Raw genomic sequence first — 17,514 nt, 5'->3', positions numbered from 1 at the left:
TTACCTGTTATGAACAGTGCTGTAATAAACACTGGTGTGCAGCTATCTCTGTGATACGTTCATTCAGAGTCTTCAGGAGAACACCCGGGAGTAGCATCATTGGGTATTGTGTGGTAGAACTAATTTGGTCTTTAATGAAACATTCATGCTGACTTTCCTAGAGGCCAGACTGGTGGATTTCACTCTTGCTTTCGAAAGTGTATGAGTTTCCTGTCGCTGCTGTAACAAATTACTGCAAGCTCAGCTGTTTCAAACAACAGAGGTTTGTTCTGCTATAGTTCCGTAGTCTAGAAATTTACAGTGAGCCTTGCATGTCTGGAATCAAAGTGACATCAAGGCTTCTGGAGGTAGAATCTGTTCCTTGCCTCTTTGAGCTTCTGATGGTGGCTAGCTTTCCCTGGTGTGCAGCCTCATCTCTCTAACCCTTGCTTCTGTCATCAAGTACCTTCTGTTCTGTAGTGACACCAGCTTCCTTCTTGCAAGGATCTTTGGAATTACGCTGAGCTCATCCACTTAATCTGGAAGACCTGGATTAAGGGGATCCACACCCCTAGGCTTGCTAGCTGTATCTTGCAGCCATGTTTCCCAGCTTCTTAATTAATGTTCCTCTTAGTTCTTAATCTGTAAAACATAATCACAGAGTCTTTCCTCCTGGGTTGTGGTGAGAATCCAGTACATCCCCCTCTGAAGCACCCTGCGCTGGGGCTGGTCCACCTGGAGGGCTAGGCGGATGTTTCAACTCTTACTGGGACAGAGGGTACGTAGATCTGCCACAGCTTCGCTGATTTTAAGGATTCAGCAAATGCTGCCAGGATGTAGGAGCCAATTGTGCAAACAGATCGGGCCTCCATTATCCTGGAAATTAAGTTAGCACCAGGTCCATTTGGATTAGCTGGTAATGGAAGAGGCAAGGCCCTGATCTATGGGAAGAGACTTCTGAATCAGCGAGTCTGGGATAATGTGATATTGGTCATAGATGAAGGAGCTGTGCATGCCTCTGCCCGTTTCCTCACTAAGAAATTGCAGCAGGTCAGATCTTTGCTTTGATTTTCTCTTCAGTGAAAGGGCTATTTACTTCTCTTTAGGCAGGACATTTCCAGTTTGGAATGGGGCCGGAGTAGGGTGGTAGGGGGAAGAAAAGGGCAACCAGTAAGTTCTGCTTTTTAAAACCACAGCTCTGGATTTGTATTGTCAGCCTCAATATCTGGAACCCGTGTATCCATTGCAGTTTGGAGACTTGGGGTCACCTTGGAGGCAGCTTATTCCCAGATCTTCAGTATAGGCTGATGAGGTTTTGACGGCTAACTTTCTAGAAAGGGGATGAGGGTGCTGATCGTCCGTCTCTAGGGTGCAAATGCTCTCTCTGTGGTGGCCACATTTAAGCTACCACTGAGATGTCGCAGAATGCCACAGTAGGCTAGATGAGCCTCGTCTACCATCTGGAGCTTCAGCAAGCTGGAGCTACCTCATCCCCACATCACCTTCACCATCAGCCTCTCCCTTCCCACACTCTCCCTGCTCAGCTGGGTCCTGAACTCCTAGGCTGTGCAGCAAGCCACCTTTTAGCCCTGGAAGCTTCCTATTTCCCGCAGATCAAGACTGTCTTTGTTCTTCCCGTCCAGACTCATTAAGCCCTGCATGTGAATTAATCCTCTCTTCCTCGGCTTCCCCACAGGGCGTTGCTTATCCTGTTATTAAGCATTTCTTTCAGCCGGACTTATACTATCCTGCTAAGTCATTGAATGTTTATCTTCCTGGTCCAAACTACAGTAGAAAGCATCCTGGCTTTTGGAACACACTGACCCTTTGCTGACTCTCCCAAAGCCCTTCTGTTTCTCAACTCTGAAACATGGGTGTTAACTCACATCCCATATTTCTTCAAGGAGTGCCGAGGGCAAGTTCCTGGCATATGTGTGTAGCTTTTGCTCCTAATGATAAGTAGTCTTTCCATGGAAAGGGGAGCAGTCTGTCTTTCATGCCACTTGGTCTATCCCCAATGCCTTGGTCCTTAGAAGATGTTTGGTGAGTCAGGACTTACTGAAATGAGACGATAGCCCTTGGCTTGTGCCAAGCAAACAGCGATGAAAAAAACCAACTGTGGATTGGAAGGTCTGCAGCTGGCCTCTGGTTTCACCCAGATGGGGTGAGCGTCGTGGAGTCTGATTCTAGCCCAGCTTGAAGAGGGAGGTAGGAAAACCGAGTACAGATGGAGAGCTTTCATGATGGTTTAATCTTGCAGGCATCATAGATAACTCGTAAATGTCAGAAACGATGCACACAATTTAGACAGCAGGAAGGAATCAAAAGATATTAAGGTACTTAGCTGAGCACGTGAGGGAGCGGGCCCAGCTCAGATGCAGCTCATATTTTCATTTAGCAGACACTGAGTGAAGTCAATCAGCTTTGAGTCTATAGAAGCCTTCTACGTTCATATTTGGGGTTTGAGTGCAGTCGCTTTATTATACAGCTGTACTGTGTCCTGATGGGTGCTGGCTCCACCCATATCTGGGCGATGGAGAGATCTGGGGAATGCCGTGGGAAGTGGCATCTTGGAAGCTTCTTGAGTTGAATCCCAGAGAGTGTGACCCTCAGTGGCTTGGCTAGAACCCCCATTGTCTGCTTATTTTCCATGTTTCACTTTAGAATGAAAGACGATTCTGGAGTCTGTACTTAAAGCTGAAACAGACCAAGCCAGAGACTGTGGCCACTTGGGGATATTTATGGGAAGTCAGATGGAATAAATTAGAGCAGAATCTGGAGCTCACTGGTCAAGGAGTCCGCAGACTGTGTGATTTCCCAAAACTAGTAATGCTGGGGAATTTGGAAAGCTCAGTCCAGGAGCGTTGGTTGTGTCCACACATTTATCCGTTTGTTCACTCCTGTATTCATCCAATGAATATGTATGGGCACTTAGCTGAAGCCAGGCTCTGAGGATGCAATCAGCAAAGCAGACGAGGCAGCCGCCCATAACTCAGCATGGGTGTTCCTAAATGATGGTGATTGGGTCTCCTACTATTGGTTTGCAAGATCAGGATACATTGTTGGTTCTCACAACTGAGGAGTTACCGGCGCGTGCTGGGTAGAGACTAAGTGTGTTGCTAAACACCCCGTGATGCACACATCAGCCACCTACAACAAGAAACTGACCAGCTCTAAATGTCCATGGTGTCTGGGTAGAGAGAAACCATGGTCTATCCTGGCATGTCCAACTTTTTGACATTGTGACATAACATTGTCATCTGCAATGATCATACTTTCAATTGCATTACCAAAACCAACCAACCAACCAACAAACAAACAAAAAACAAAAAACCCTTAACAACTTTTTTCTTACTTTTTAAAGTAAATTCACAACTATTTGTTAGGATGCATTCATTGACATCCTTAACAACATGTGACCTTTAGGCCATGGGTTGGACACACTTGCCTGAGAACTTCAGAACAAGACACTGGCTTGAAGCAGTAGTTTCCCACAAGCTTAGGCTATTTGTGTGTCCAACCTATATATGTTTGCTTATCCGTTCACAAAAGAGAAAACTGGGACAATTTCTAAATAAAGGTGTTACTATCACAGAAAGAGTTACGGTGGCCTCTGTCCCTGTGATGTGGTAAGGCACAGGGTAGAATGACCAGAGAGCTTTGTTTGAGGTGAGTGCATGAAGTCTGGAGGATGCTATGTGGCTGCTGGGTAAGATCGTGACCTCTGTGGGCTTTGAGGTTTGGGTTCTGGGTCTCCCACCACTGCGATAGTGGCCATACCCCTAACCCACCACCAACGCATTCGGTCCATTTAAAGACTCTCATCTGGTCCTAATACAGTCACCAGCAGATCAAACAGCAGCTAACACAACGTCTTCACGGCCCAGAATTCTTCCACCTCACTGTCCTGCACTATCTTTTTCTCGAGGTTGTCTTTTGTTGGGTCAGTAAATGTGTTTCATCTCTCCTGCATGCCAGGCATTGTTTCAAGGGCATCAGAGAACAAGATCAACAGTGTTCTTGAGCCTGCATGTTAGATGAAAAATGAGTTAATAACGATAGGTATGATAATAAACAGCTCTTCCAAAGGTATGAATTCTGTGATGAAAATAAATCGAGGGAGGTGCTGTGGTGGGGATTTGGCCGAGCAGCAGAATCGTTTCTAAGGAGGTCACTTTGAGCTGAAACTTGAGAGAAGCAGAAAGCACGATGGAGGCAGAGCTATGAGCAAGGGGTATTCCAAGCAAAGCACCAGCAGGAGCCAAGGTGCCATGGGCCTGTAAATCCAGGAGCTCAGATGATTGCTACTGGAGATGACAAATTCCAGGTCTGCCCCAGGCTAAATCACAAGTTCAAGACGAGCCCAGGCACCTTGGTGAGAGCCTGTCTTAATTTTTTTTTTAAATTGATTTAAGGTTGGTTATGTAGCTCAATGGTAGAGCGCTTACCTAGCATATATGCTTGGATAGGAAAAGAGAAAGGAAAGAAGGAAGGAAGGAATTTAAAGGGAGGGTAGAAATAAAAAAGGAAAGAAAACTAAAACTAAAACGTACCATGAAGCAGGGATGCACTCTTGTTCAGGAATTCTTGAGTCTCATATGTGTTTGGATTTTATCTCAAGGAAACCAGGCAGCCAATGGAGAGGCTCTGAGCAGGCGAATCCTGTGTTCTTGGGAGACCAGTTATCCAGGGTGGAGACACAGCATTGACTTCACCCCAAACAAGCCCAGCTCTACTTCATAGCATTAATTTTTTTCTCTGTTACTTCCCACCAACATTCACCCAATAAGATATACCTCCCCAAGCCTGCCTGGGTCCCCAGGAAACCCATCAAGGCTCCTTATAACTGGCCTTTCCCACTTGTTTCCTCAGACAGGAGTCATGGATAGGATACCCTCTCCATTTGTCATCCATCGGTTCACTCGCTCCACCCACCATCATTATATCCTATTGTAGTCTGGTTTCCCTGGAGACAGACCCTGAAAGAAAAGGATAATAGTCTATTTGGGAGATGATCCCAGGAAATACATGGGAAGGAAGACAGGGGAGGAAGCTCACCCAAAGTAGGTTCATGATCAGGCAGTGCTGGACAATTAGAATTTAACTCCACAGGAGCTCTGAGGGTGAGGGTGGGGCACAAATCTCTGAGTCCCTACCCTGCAAGGCAGAACGGGACCCGTGCGAGGCTTTGAAACCTTCTCTTGAGGACAGTGCTCAGCAAGCAGTGACTTTCCAGAGCCACCAACCTCCCTGTGTATGAGTGAAGAAGGCTTTTGCCTTTAGAGGAAACAAACATTAGGATAAAAGAGTAGAGGTGCTGACAGCTGAAAGTGGGGCCAGCACACACTAAAGTACTTAAGTTCAATGGGGTCACAGGCAGAACGCCAAAGCATCTACCCAAGCCATCTTTACTGCCTGATGCCTTCTTCGGAGCTGAGATTACATCAACGAAGACGGTCGGTCTTGTCCCTCCCCGACGGGAACTGGCAATCTGGCCCTGTTCCCTTTCTCGTCTACCACAATGGTCTCAGAGCAATGCATCTCACCATGCAGGGAGTTTTATTTCTTTCTAATTCGATGACGCAACACATATGAAAACCCAGTGCCAGTGAATTGTAGGTACAAACTGGGGACACGATTACTACTCCTCAGCAAGTCGCCTTCCTTTCTGCAACCTTCATCTCTTCCATCTGTCAAACGAGAATAGGATATTTACTCTGCCCACTTCAGACAGCCATCATATGTTCCAAATGAAACAGAGACCAAGAACACTCATGAGGTGTAAGCCACTCCATCCGTTGCCTCTGTCATCTTCTTTGCACTGGTGAATTAGCAGAAGGCAGGGACCATGTGCAGGGCTCTGGGACACACCCTTCTCCTCGGGTGGAGTATGGTGCTGGGAATACCGCTTAGTAAATTCCATATGAGTTTAGCTGATTACCTCATCCGTTGTCACTGTGGGGGAGGGGAGTCAACACTGTTACTCCTGTAGATAGATGACAAAACTTAGGCTCAGAGAGAGAAAGGAGCCATGCTGCCATTCAGGAGCAGAGACAGAACAGACCCTGATGTGTTAGCTCTCAAAACAATTTCTAATACCTCTTGGGATGAGTGAGGTGGGACATGGGGGTACTAGAAACGGACAAGGAAGATGACTTAATCAATAAAATGGCTCTCTCACAAAATCTCCACAACCAACATAAAAAGCTAGGATCGCAATGGTCACATGTGTTTGATATTTTCTGGAGGTGGGCAGCAGACAATCTCTGGAACTTGTGAGCCAGCTAATCTAGTCTACCCAGTGGACATGCTTAGCCAAGGAGAGACCCCATCACAAACAAAACATGAAAGGCACATGAGAAATGACATTAGTTTTCTCTTCTGACCTCCACACCCATGTGTATGGACCAGTACACACACAGGACCCACATCCACACAAACATGCACAAAAACCAGACAATTATGTTGATATTTTTCTGGAGACAAGCTAGCCCCCTAAAGGAGCAAAACTAATCCCTACGAAGTCCTTTAGGGTCAGTTTTCAAGAGACTGGCCATGCTGGGGGTATGCAGTGAGCCCAGGAACTTCACCCTGCATCTAGCTGTTTTCTTTCCCCCAGATCCCATCTCTGTATCAAAGAAATTAAAGCCTAGGAATTCTGTTCTGTGTTGCGTTGGACCCAAGCAGAGAGATTATTAGGGGATAGAAAGGAAAAAGACAGTGCTTGCCCAATGTGACTTAAGAGGCAGAGCCAACCTGGCCTGAGACTGCACTCTGTGAAGTCCCTGCCCAGGCAGGGTCAAGGTGCTGGAAGACCTTGGCTCAGATCCCAGTGTCTCTGTTCAAGGAAAGGCTGCCCATGCTCCTGCTCTTGGCTTCCTCCCTATTGAAGTGCATACCAGTTACCTCCCTGGATTGTGTGGAAACTAAGAAGGATACTAGGCACAGAACAGCTCAGGGCCTGGCACACAGTAGGTAGTCAAAAAAGGGCGACTCCCCTTCCTCCAACCTTGAACCAAAGACTCCTTATACCTCCTCCTGCAACGAGTCAAGGATTTAGCAAGCGAAACTTCATAAGTGTTTCTGTTTCCCAAGAAGTACGATGCTGCTGTTCTGAGAGTAAATATTAAATCAAAGATCCCCAAAGTCACCTAGCCTGAGGGTTCCAGAGCCCCTACTCCCAGGCCATACTGTACTTTTTATGGTCCTGGTGGGTTTCATTACAGGCCTTATCCCCCAGGATCTTTTCCTGTGCTGACCCTAAGCATGAAAACATCCATCACTATTTTCTGTGGAGCTAGAGATGCTCTTACTGTCCAGCCCTGCTGTGGTCCCAGAGCAGGATGTCAGGGAGTCCACAAGGCCCCAAGAAGGATGGATGCTGTCAGCCCAACCTAATTGTCTCCTGATACCATCACTGGGGAACTGTGTGCCAAGAAACAGCACAGCTGCATGTCCTCAGCCCTGAGGCACACTGGGAACTCTGGTGGTAAAGGGGGCCAGGGTGAAACAATCCAGACAAAACCAGAATGAGCAGAAGCAGGAATCCATCAAGCAAAGGCTGGGTGTGCACGCTGCCGGGACTAGAAGATGATATGGATTCTAGCTAAGGGTTTCCCAACATTCAAGTTATTACAACCTCTGCCAAAAACAGACAAAAGAAACCTGCTCCATCATCAGGGACATTTGAAAACACTAAATTCTGATAGGCAGAACATTTCTCTTTGCGGAAGTGATCATTAGCACCTCGAATAAATAAACCTGCCTGCAGATCTCAAAAATAGGAATGGAATGTACAAGACATGGTCAACTTTTTAAATGTAGAAACCTTCCCCTCACCCCCGACCCCAACTACTTCCCAAAGAGTGTCCTTCAGAACCAGTGCTCCCCACATGGGGAGTCGAGAATCCGGGTTATTGGGATTTCTGTAGAGCTCAGGTCAGGAGCTTGCTAGTTTTTCTGCTCTCAGGATAGGGTGATGCCAATGACACCTGGGGGCAGGCTTTGAAGACTGAACAGTCAAGGACAGATTGTCTGCTCCCTGGAACCAAGCTTATTTTCCATGCTGGAAACGAATTGATAACTACTACTTGAATGAAGATTAAGTACTACCACCCAACTAAGGAAACAGCAGGCCCTAGAGCAGGGTTCTCAACCTGTGGGTCACACCCCATTTGAGAAATCAAACAACCCTTTCATAGGAGTTGAATATCAAATATCCCACATAACATAAACGATAGCAGTAGAAAAATTAGCTATGAAGTGTCAAGGAAATAACTTTGTGGTTATGAGTCACCACTACACGAGGGACTGTGCTAAAGGGTCACATCCATTAGGAAGGTTGCGAACCACTGTCCTAGAGAGAAGGGATCAGAGCAGATGGATTTCTGTAGTGAGGAGTTAGTGGCTAAGGCTCTGTGCCTAGGACACCTCAGACTGCTAGTGAGAAAAACATGTCATACTCACGTAAGTAAACTAAAGACCTGATCAGACCGCATAGCTACACAGTTTTTCCCAGTAAGCCATTTAGTGTCCAGGCTTGGCTCAGTCCAGGATCAAATGCTCTCACCTGGGTAAGGCTGCTTGCTGTCTTGCCATCTGGTTTCAACTGGGTCACTGTCTCATCTCTGTGGCTGCTAGAATTTCCCAGTTGGGTATTCTTGCTGCTGCATATCCAATGGGAAGGAAAGCTTATTCTCCAACAGTGTGTGTGTGCGCGCACACACACACACACACACACACACACACACACACACACACTAAAAAATGAGCTGTAATTGGCCTGTCTTGGAGCATGTGCTTGTCTCTAAACCAAGTAAGCAAGCAATCTGTTGATTGGTAATAACTGTGGGTCCAAATGGAGTCTCCACCACTTGAAGACTTGGTGCACAACCAGGGAGGAGAAACTGGGGTCTAGTCAACAGGAGGATGAGTGGATGGTGGACAATGGACACAATAGGAGTTGACAGCAGGTAAACTCTCCTGATCCCCAGAGTGGCCAGGGTGGTCTTTGTACACTGCCCAGATGACACGGAGAGCTCCTATAGATACTACCAGGCTGGCCTCTTATTGACTGAGCAGCCTGACCAGGGCTGAGCCCACAGCTAATAAAATCACAGTGGGCAGAGCTGAAGCCAGGAGACTCAGGTAAAGCCTAAGCAGAAAAGCAACAAGCTGGATCTCCTGCAGGATTTTGATGGTTTCAGAGTTGGAAAAGCAGACATTGGCTAGACTTTAGAACAAAACCAAGCCTCAGAGGGAAGGAAACCTCTGTTTTACCCTTTAGAATACAGAGATAGGGCTCACAAGTCTAATGTTAACTAAGCACTAGGTTGACTTGAGGCAAGGTATGTGCGAAACGCTTTCCTGTGAGGCTCTCCATGTGAGCCAGGAGAGGGGTGTGGCTCTCTTAAGGCTGAAGTAAGTAAGGGTCAACTAACCCTGACCTCATTTAGATCTTGGATCCTAAGGAAATTAAGCCAGAGTGTTGCCTGTCCCCACACATCTGAGAAAAGGATAGCAAACTGTCTGGGCTAAGATCTGACCCTAGAGTACTCAGCCTGTACCTGTGGGAGTTCAGTTCTAGATCTGCTCTGGATGTCCAAAGGATAGGGAAGTCATCACAATAAAGGCAGAATATATTGCCCAGCCTTGAGGGACATGGCTATGTCTGGAGTAAGAGAGACCAATGAAGGACACTTGCTTTCTCCTCAATCGGGAGGCACTGATGCTCATCATCTTTGAAGTGAAATGGGAGCACTGTTAGGAACAGAACTAGATCATAGTCAAAAGATCTTCTAATAATGAAATGATTTTTAAATGTCATATTCTGGGGATCTCTGACATGTTGGAAGACCATCTATCTACGCATAGCATATCTGAACAAGCAAAGAATGCCTGTCTCCAGCTATCTATATCTATACTATTCAGGATGTGTATTTGTGATAATCCAGAGTAATATCTAACTTGACTATGAGTTTGATTGACTGACTATTAACTTGTGTTATTTAATTATACTAAATAGCTTGTAACAGCAACTATTAAAAGGACTGATATCAAAACTTGTATCTTTAAATGAGTTGCATAGACACAATGCCACCTAAGAGTAACAAAGTTAATCTTATATTTTGCATCAACATACAAAGATATATACCAATGAAAACCTTAAGCCTGAATCAATATGTAAAATTTGTGCCAATATAAGGAAATATAACTTGAATTATTCATCAAAATGTAAAGATCTCTACCACTGTAAGGTTACTAATGATGTGGAGGAAGACTGTTTCGTACCCAACACTGGAGACTACTGGTTCCAACTGAGCTACTGGGGTTAATGTCTTCCTTGAAGACGTTATTCATTTATTCATTGGGCATACTTTGATTAAGGGACACTGTGTATCGTATGCTGATGTAGATGAATAGACAGAGATCCCCAAATCAACACCCTCACAGCTTGGAAATGACAGAAGAGAGATGCGATAAATAAATTATGAATTATGTAGGACAATGATCAATAAGTGCTAAAAAAGAAATAAATAAGTCAGGGGAGAGTGATATGTATTGAGAAGTTAAGAATTTAGATGAGGCTAGAAAAAGTCCCTACAAAAAGAAAGAGCCATGTGGCAGGAGTGAAGGAATGTTCCCAGCGGACAGGACAGCAAAGGACCTGAGGTGGGAGCTCACCTGGGATGTCTAACAAACAGTGGAAATGAACTTGGCAGGCAGATGAGACCAGATCATACAGGATCTTATCACTCCGGAAACTTGGCCTTCCTGTGCATGGGCTGCTGGGAAGTAAGTGGAGAGTCTTGAGCAGAGGAACAGCATCCTCTTGCAGTGTCACTGTGAACACAATACTGGGATGTATGTATTCTTAGATGTTACCCTTAGATAGGCATTGTGCCTGTGCAACCCATCTAAAAATATAAGGTTTAATCCCAGTCCTTTTAATAGCTGCTGTTACAGACCAGGAGGATGGAAGCAGACAAGGAGATCTCCCTTAGACGCTAATCTAGGCAAGAACCAGATGCTGAATGTGTCTGGAACCAGAGCTAACAGAATTACAGCCATGGGGATATTCAGGTTAAAGAAAGTGAGGAGGGTGACGACAAGACCCTTTGGTCTGAGAAGCAGAAAAATAAAGTTCCCATCTGCTAAGATGGGAAGGGCGGAGGAGGAGCCTGTTTGGGAAGGACTGTGAAGAGCCCAGTTTAGGACAAGCATGGACATCCGAGTGGATATGCAAGTGGGCAGCTGAGTGTCTGCACGATCAGATTGAGGAGGTGGACCAAGCCAGATTTACTTGTGAGTTCACAGCAGATAGGTTCTTTTTAAATCTCTAGGACAGGACAAGAGCCTCTAGGAGTGAGAGCCGAGTCGACCCACTCAGAGAAACATGTTGAGTCCGTGCCTAGACACACAGAAATGAGGTGCATCTCCAGCTCCAAGAGAGAGGGCTGCAGGGACACATGGCCGTGGCTGGTAGAGGGAAGCTCAGGGCTCTCTGAAGAGGGTCCTTCAGCCACCCCTAAGGGTGGAGAGCGTTGCTCAGGAAGAGGGGATGAAGTGTGTGAGGGGAGGAGACAGAACAGAGTATACAGCTGGCCCATAAGGTCTTTCACAGACCTTATGGGGAAGGGGTACGTGGTAGTAAGAGACAGGCCTTGGATATAATCATGTGGGATTTGGCTTTGTCCCGAGTACAACTGAAAGACTGTACACGTGTAAATGTGTAAACGCCATCGTCAAACTCACTGGCTGGACCATGAGATGCGTTTCCGGGTTGGAGGTGGGATCAAGGCGCTCCTATGCCAAACAGCTTTCCTATGACAATCATCAGGAGCCTATTGATTTTGAGTCCTTCCTTTGTCCATGGAACAGTCACTTCCCTGAAGCTAATCAAGTATTTGTCCAGAGCGAAGCCATGTTTGGGGTCATAGGAGATAGTAAGGAATCTTAAACTGTGGATTCCATATTGCTTTAACTCTGCAAGCCACTTAATGGGAGAGGTATGACCAGTGGTCCTAGTTAGTGTTTGTTGTGGGATGCAATACACTGGCCAAAAACAATCTAGGAGAAAAGAGGGCACTATTTCAGCTAACAATTCTAGGTTATGGTCCATTACTGGGGGGTCAGGGTGGGTCACAACAGCAGGAGCATGGGATAGCAGGCCACATCACAACCACAGTCAAGAACAGAGAGAGATGGGTGAATGCTCTCACACCTGCCTGCTTATGCTGAGCTAGCTTTTCCCCTCTTTAACAGCTCAGAGCCCAGCCCATGACAAGGTGGTGCCTGCATTAAGGGTGGGTGGGTCTTTCCACCTCAGTTAACTTCATTAAGACAATCCTCTGCAGACCTGCCCATAAGCCAACCCAATATAGACAATCCCTGATTGCGACCATCTCCCTAGGTGATTCTAGACTGTATCAAGTTGACAACTAAAGCCAACTACCACAATATCTGTATTTTAAGGAACCAGTGCAGCAGGCTCAGAGAGTTATACCCCAAGCTCAGCGTTAGCAAGACCTAACGCAGGGAGCTAGGCATTGAAGCTGGGTCTGTAAGTGCCTCCCCAATGAAGCATTTCTTGGCAAACAACATCCCCACCTAGTAAGAGCACACAATTTACCAGACCTCAGATGGTTAAATGAATAGGCTAAACGCTTCTCACACTCCAGCCACACTTGGCCTTTCCTTGACATGCTGTGGATGGAATTTAAATACTGCCTTTTGAATCAATGCTCATTTTATTAGCAGGAAGCATTTAGAATGAGCCATTACACTATCATGGGGGCTTTTATTACTGGCCCTTAATAAATGTTTGATGCTCGAAATGGTTATGAGCCCACAGTGTGAGGATGGTCCCACCTGCTCCCTCCCCTGCAGTCTCTGCCACAAAATTAGCTGAAGTGTTCGTTGACAGAGTTATCATTTAGCCTACTTTTAACTGGCGTGGGGCCAAAAAAATAAAATAAGCGTATCAAGAACCACAGAAGGCTATTTAATGATAGTGAAGTTAAATTGAGAGAGTTGGCCTTCCCACTGGCTTGTTATCAAGAGCCAAGTTTCCAAGCAAGACACTTCATAGCATGATGCCCAGGCCTGCATAAAACTTATTTATTTACTCTCGAGACAGGGGTATGTGTGTCAGCTTCCCACACATGTCGCCCCAGCAGAGCTAGTGACATTTAAGGAAGCCTGGGTCACAGTGATCTGTAAACAGCTTGCTACATGCATCTTGTAGATTGACTGTAGCCATGCAGGTGATAGTCCTATGTCCCCAGGGTAGAGATCTCTCAGGAAAATATAGAAAGAGTCCCCCAGGCTGGAACACCACACAGGCTAATACTGGCAGTTGAAGGTGACAAGATGCCAATTCATGTTGCGGTCAAGCCACCTGGTTCAGTGACCATGTGCCAAGTGTCGTGACAACTGACAAAGTCAAGCCATTTCACTGGAGTACCCACTGAACACAGAACAATCTCATGTCTGGATGATGGACAAGTTATAATACCTGAAGCTTTTTGATGAATACTCACTACACACTGGGCATAAGGCCTGCTCAAGAGCTGTGTAAACTTAGTTCTGACATTATCTCTAACCTTACAAATGAGGGAACCCTGAATCAAATGGTTAAGCACTTTTATCAGGGCCTACCATCCCTTACGGCCTGTGGGCTGGGGTCAAAGGTGTACATAGAAGCTTATATAATACATGTATAAATGTTTCCGTGTTCTGAAAACACCCAACAGATTTTAAAATAAAATGTCTGTCGTTCCAGTTGGCCAATACACCTTTACAAGCACTTCAGTACCTGGCTGTAACTTGAGATTTTTTTAATTTTAATTTTTATTTATTTATTTATTTATTTACATTTCAAAACTGGAAACAAGGAAGGGTATGGTTCCTGGCTGTGGTTACTCAGCCAAGTTCTGTGAGGCTTCTTCGACATACATGTGAGCTCCCCAGTCCACACATCCAACCTCCAGCACCCCAATACGATTGGCCACTCTTTGAGAAAAGGGCTTCATATGCCAATGTCATGGTCTTTCTCCTTCACAGAAGATGGAAGTCTACCATCGTGATCCTAGAAGCTGACTTGGAGTCTTTGGACAAAGATCCAGAGCCCCAGTGTATGAGCCGCTTTTGTGTCGCTGTAACAAAATACGCAACAGAAACAATTCAGAGGAGAAAGGGTCTTTTATTTTGGCTCATGGTTTCAGTCCATACTAGCAGGAGAGGCACGGTGGAACATCCCAGCTCAGGGCAGCAAGACTGTGGGGCAGAGGCTGTTCACATGGTGCCGGAGTGGAAGGCAGAAGGCAGAGAAGGAAACAGGGGCAGCCATAACCTTCAAAGACATGCCTCTAAGGATGTGTCTCCTCCAGTTAGACTCTGCTTCTTCAAGTTTCATAGCCTCCCAAAGTTGTGCCATCAGTTGAGGAATAAGTACTCAAAGCATAAGCTTATAGAAGACAGTGAAGATTCAAATCAGAAAACCCAGTGATGTGGAATGAGGTCTGTGATCAGAACTTGGGTTCCGGGAAGGCATGTCTTCATGGATCCCATTGTTAAGAGGTACAGATGGAAGAAAGCAGAGATATGCCCTCTACAGTATTTTCAGAACCCAGAGCAGGCCCCTCTTCTCTGTGTCTGGGCTGGCATTGTTTGGCCATTCAATCAGTAACATCATTTATGTTTGAACCCAAGCTCTTTGGCTCCAGGACCCATGGACTGGACTCCCCCGAGCTATTTTTATCTCCTAAGTCCTAAATATAGATCCAGGAGTCAGGTACAGGTCACTGGAATCCCAGTGTTGAAGAGAGAGATAGCTAGACAACTTAAAAAGCATCTGACCCAACCACTACCCACTATTGCTTCTATTCAGATGGAGTCTCCAGAGATTAAGAGGATTTCTTAAGCCAGGAAGTCAGCAGCTCTCCTGCACCCATCCCTGCTCTATCCTGCCTCTCCCTGATCCACGCAGCTCTCTACTGAGGTTCTAGAGAAGTGTCATTGGGAGGGCCAGCTCCCTCCATGCTTTATTGTATGTTCTCCGATGCAGAGGCGGAGAGTCCCATTCCCATCTGTGTGTCACGCTGCAGACGCCCTGGGTGGCGTCAGTGTGTTCCAATTAGCTTCTGAATCATATTTGTTGTCTTAAAATATTTATATCCAGCCACTTCCCACCTGCTAGAATTGCATTCTAGCCTCTCCCACCACTCCCTGCTGTTGCAAGCCCACCAGATCATTCTTGTCACTTGAGTTGACCAGGGCACAGGGCACTGCTGCTACTAAGTGTGATAATGTATCCTAATCAGACATAAGCAGATGCGTGCTGCCATGACCCAGGGCACCCAGTTCCTGCTTGTGGAGTTTATTGCTTCTGACAGTGACACGTAGCTTCTACCAAATAAAAGGCTGCTTGCTGTTCTGTTTATACCGTCTGCTGATCTACACCCCTGCAGGGTTTTGGGGAGGCTCCCAGCAGTCAGCTGCAGGGGTACATTGTACAGGCTACTCTGTGTCCAATTACCCTTTTTAGTGGTCACCGGAGGCTGGAGCCTCTTGTGGTATAGGTTCCTCTGACATTCTTCTATATCTGAAGAGCATTTATTTTTTCATGTTCTTTTAACACAGTGGCCACATACTGTGGTTGAAAACGGGAAGAGTTTTGTTTTGAATTTTTTATTTTCCTTTTGTGGTGTGTATGCATCTTTGTGTAGCATAGGTGTATGGATGTGTATGTGTGTCCACATGTGTACATGGAAGGAGATGTGTGTGCATGATGTGGAAGCCAAAGGTCCGTGTTAGGTGTCTCACTGTTACTCTCCCGCTGTATCTTTAGGAGGCACTGTGGCAAACACTGAACCCAGTGTTCATCCATTGGCTAGAATGGCACTGTGGCACACTGAACCCAGTGTTCATCCATTGGCTAGAATGGCTAGCCAGCAAACTCCAGATCCTCCTCCTGCAAAACGCCCTCAGTAGTGAGATTACAGATGCACACACACACACACACACACACACACCTTGCTCTTAGGGATCTGAACTCTGGTCTCATAATTAATCAGCAGGCACTTTTGCAATGGATTCATATCCCCAGATTTGCGTTTTAACTTTATGAATTACTATTTTAATTGTATGTATTTATGATATTCTGTATGGTTATTTGATATCTACATACAGTATATAATGACCAAACTGGGTAGTTAATATCTCCATCTTCTCAAATACATTGAAATATTTGGTTAGTATGTAATCTGTGCAGGTTGGTAAGGTACAGGTCAGTGCATTGAATGTAATGCAGATATATGATGTATATAATCAAAGCAGATGAATTAATGTTACCAGCTCCTTGCCATGACTCTGTGCCTGGAGCCTTCACGCTCCGCCCTCCTAGTTTTTCTAGTAGGCTTTTGTGAACTGCAGCTCCCCAGCTTCAGTTATTAGGTGGACAGCATTGACTTAGATCTGGGTGAGAAAGTAGTGTGGGGTTCATATCCAAGTTCAGCTCTTCATTTTTAGCCCTTGCAGAACGGGGCTGGCGAGAGAGAACTATAGCAAAGAGAAAGATTTCCCTGAGCACACTTTGTGTGCCCACAGCATAACTAGCACTTGACTTTGAACCAGCACTGCTTCCTTGGTCCTGATGGCACATGGAAAAGGACTAACTGGGTATAACACTCAGAGAACACTGAGGCCCAGGCAGGATTGAGAACATGCCCGAGGTTGTGCTGCCATCCATTTGGCTTTCCTGAGTCTAGAGGATTCCAAACAGGCACCATGGCTTTCGTTTCCACAGGCCACCGTCATGTGGGGCATGGGCTGTGCCGCAGCGCCTCTGTGCCAGCTCTCTGCTCAGAGGGGTTGGCGTTGGGCTTACATCTTACTTTTTACATTTTCTTTCCATTTTAATAAATAATATGTCACCATTCAGGCAAGCCAGCCGAATAATAATTTGTCAAGCCCAGAGCCCAACTTAGCTTGTTCCCACACTCGCCCTCCTCCTCCCTCATCTCTGTCCCATCTTCACACATCCTTGCAAGCTCCAGACATTTCTGCCTGGGTGCTGTCACCATCCCCCGAGAAGTGGCAAGCAGTAACTTTCCCCAATGTTTTCTACCAGCCTACTGTGATCAGCTGTATATCTCAGGGTTGGAGGAGAGGAAGGCAGTGGCTCTGAAGGCCCCTATGAGGTACCCCACAAGCTAGGTTTCATCAGACCCTTTCTGCCAAGACTTCGGCATTGACTCCCTTTGGCAGTGGTCTTGAATTTTTAGTGTAGTGGGTATGAGGATGTCTTGATTCATAAGGCACTTGCCTTGCAAACACAGGACCAGAGCATGATTCTCAGTGCTTACATGAAAAATACCACATATGCTGGATCACAGAGACAAAGGGATGCCTACAGTGTAGTAACTAGCCACCCTAGCCAATCAGCGAGCTGCAGGCTGTGAAAGACCCTGACTCAAGGGGAACAGACAACATTCCTGAGGATGTTACCTAAGTTGTCTTTCAGCTTTCCACACA

General features: G+C 46.0%; 1 protein-coding gene across 2 annotated transcripts in view; it reads left to right on the top strand.

The window, feature by feature from the left end:
- Positions 1-17,514, top strand: part of Asic2 (acid sensing ion channel subunit 2) — a 1,137,334-nt gene that overhangs the window by 940,461 nt on the left and 179,359 nt on the right. The gene's annotated exons all lie outside the window — the stretch shown is intronic.

Source organism: Mus caroli, chromosome 11 (assembly GCF_900094665.2).
Source record: "Mus caroli chromosome 11, CAROLI_EIJ_v1.1, whole genome shotgun sequence".
Classification (NCBI taxonomy): Eukaryota; Metazoa; Chordata; class Mammalia; order Rodentia; family Muridae; genus Mus; species Mus caroli.
Note: the sequence above shows the minus strand (reverse complement) of the source record. Positions and strands in the feature narration are given on the sequence as shown.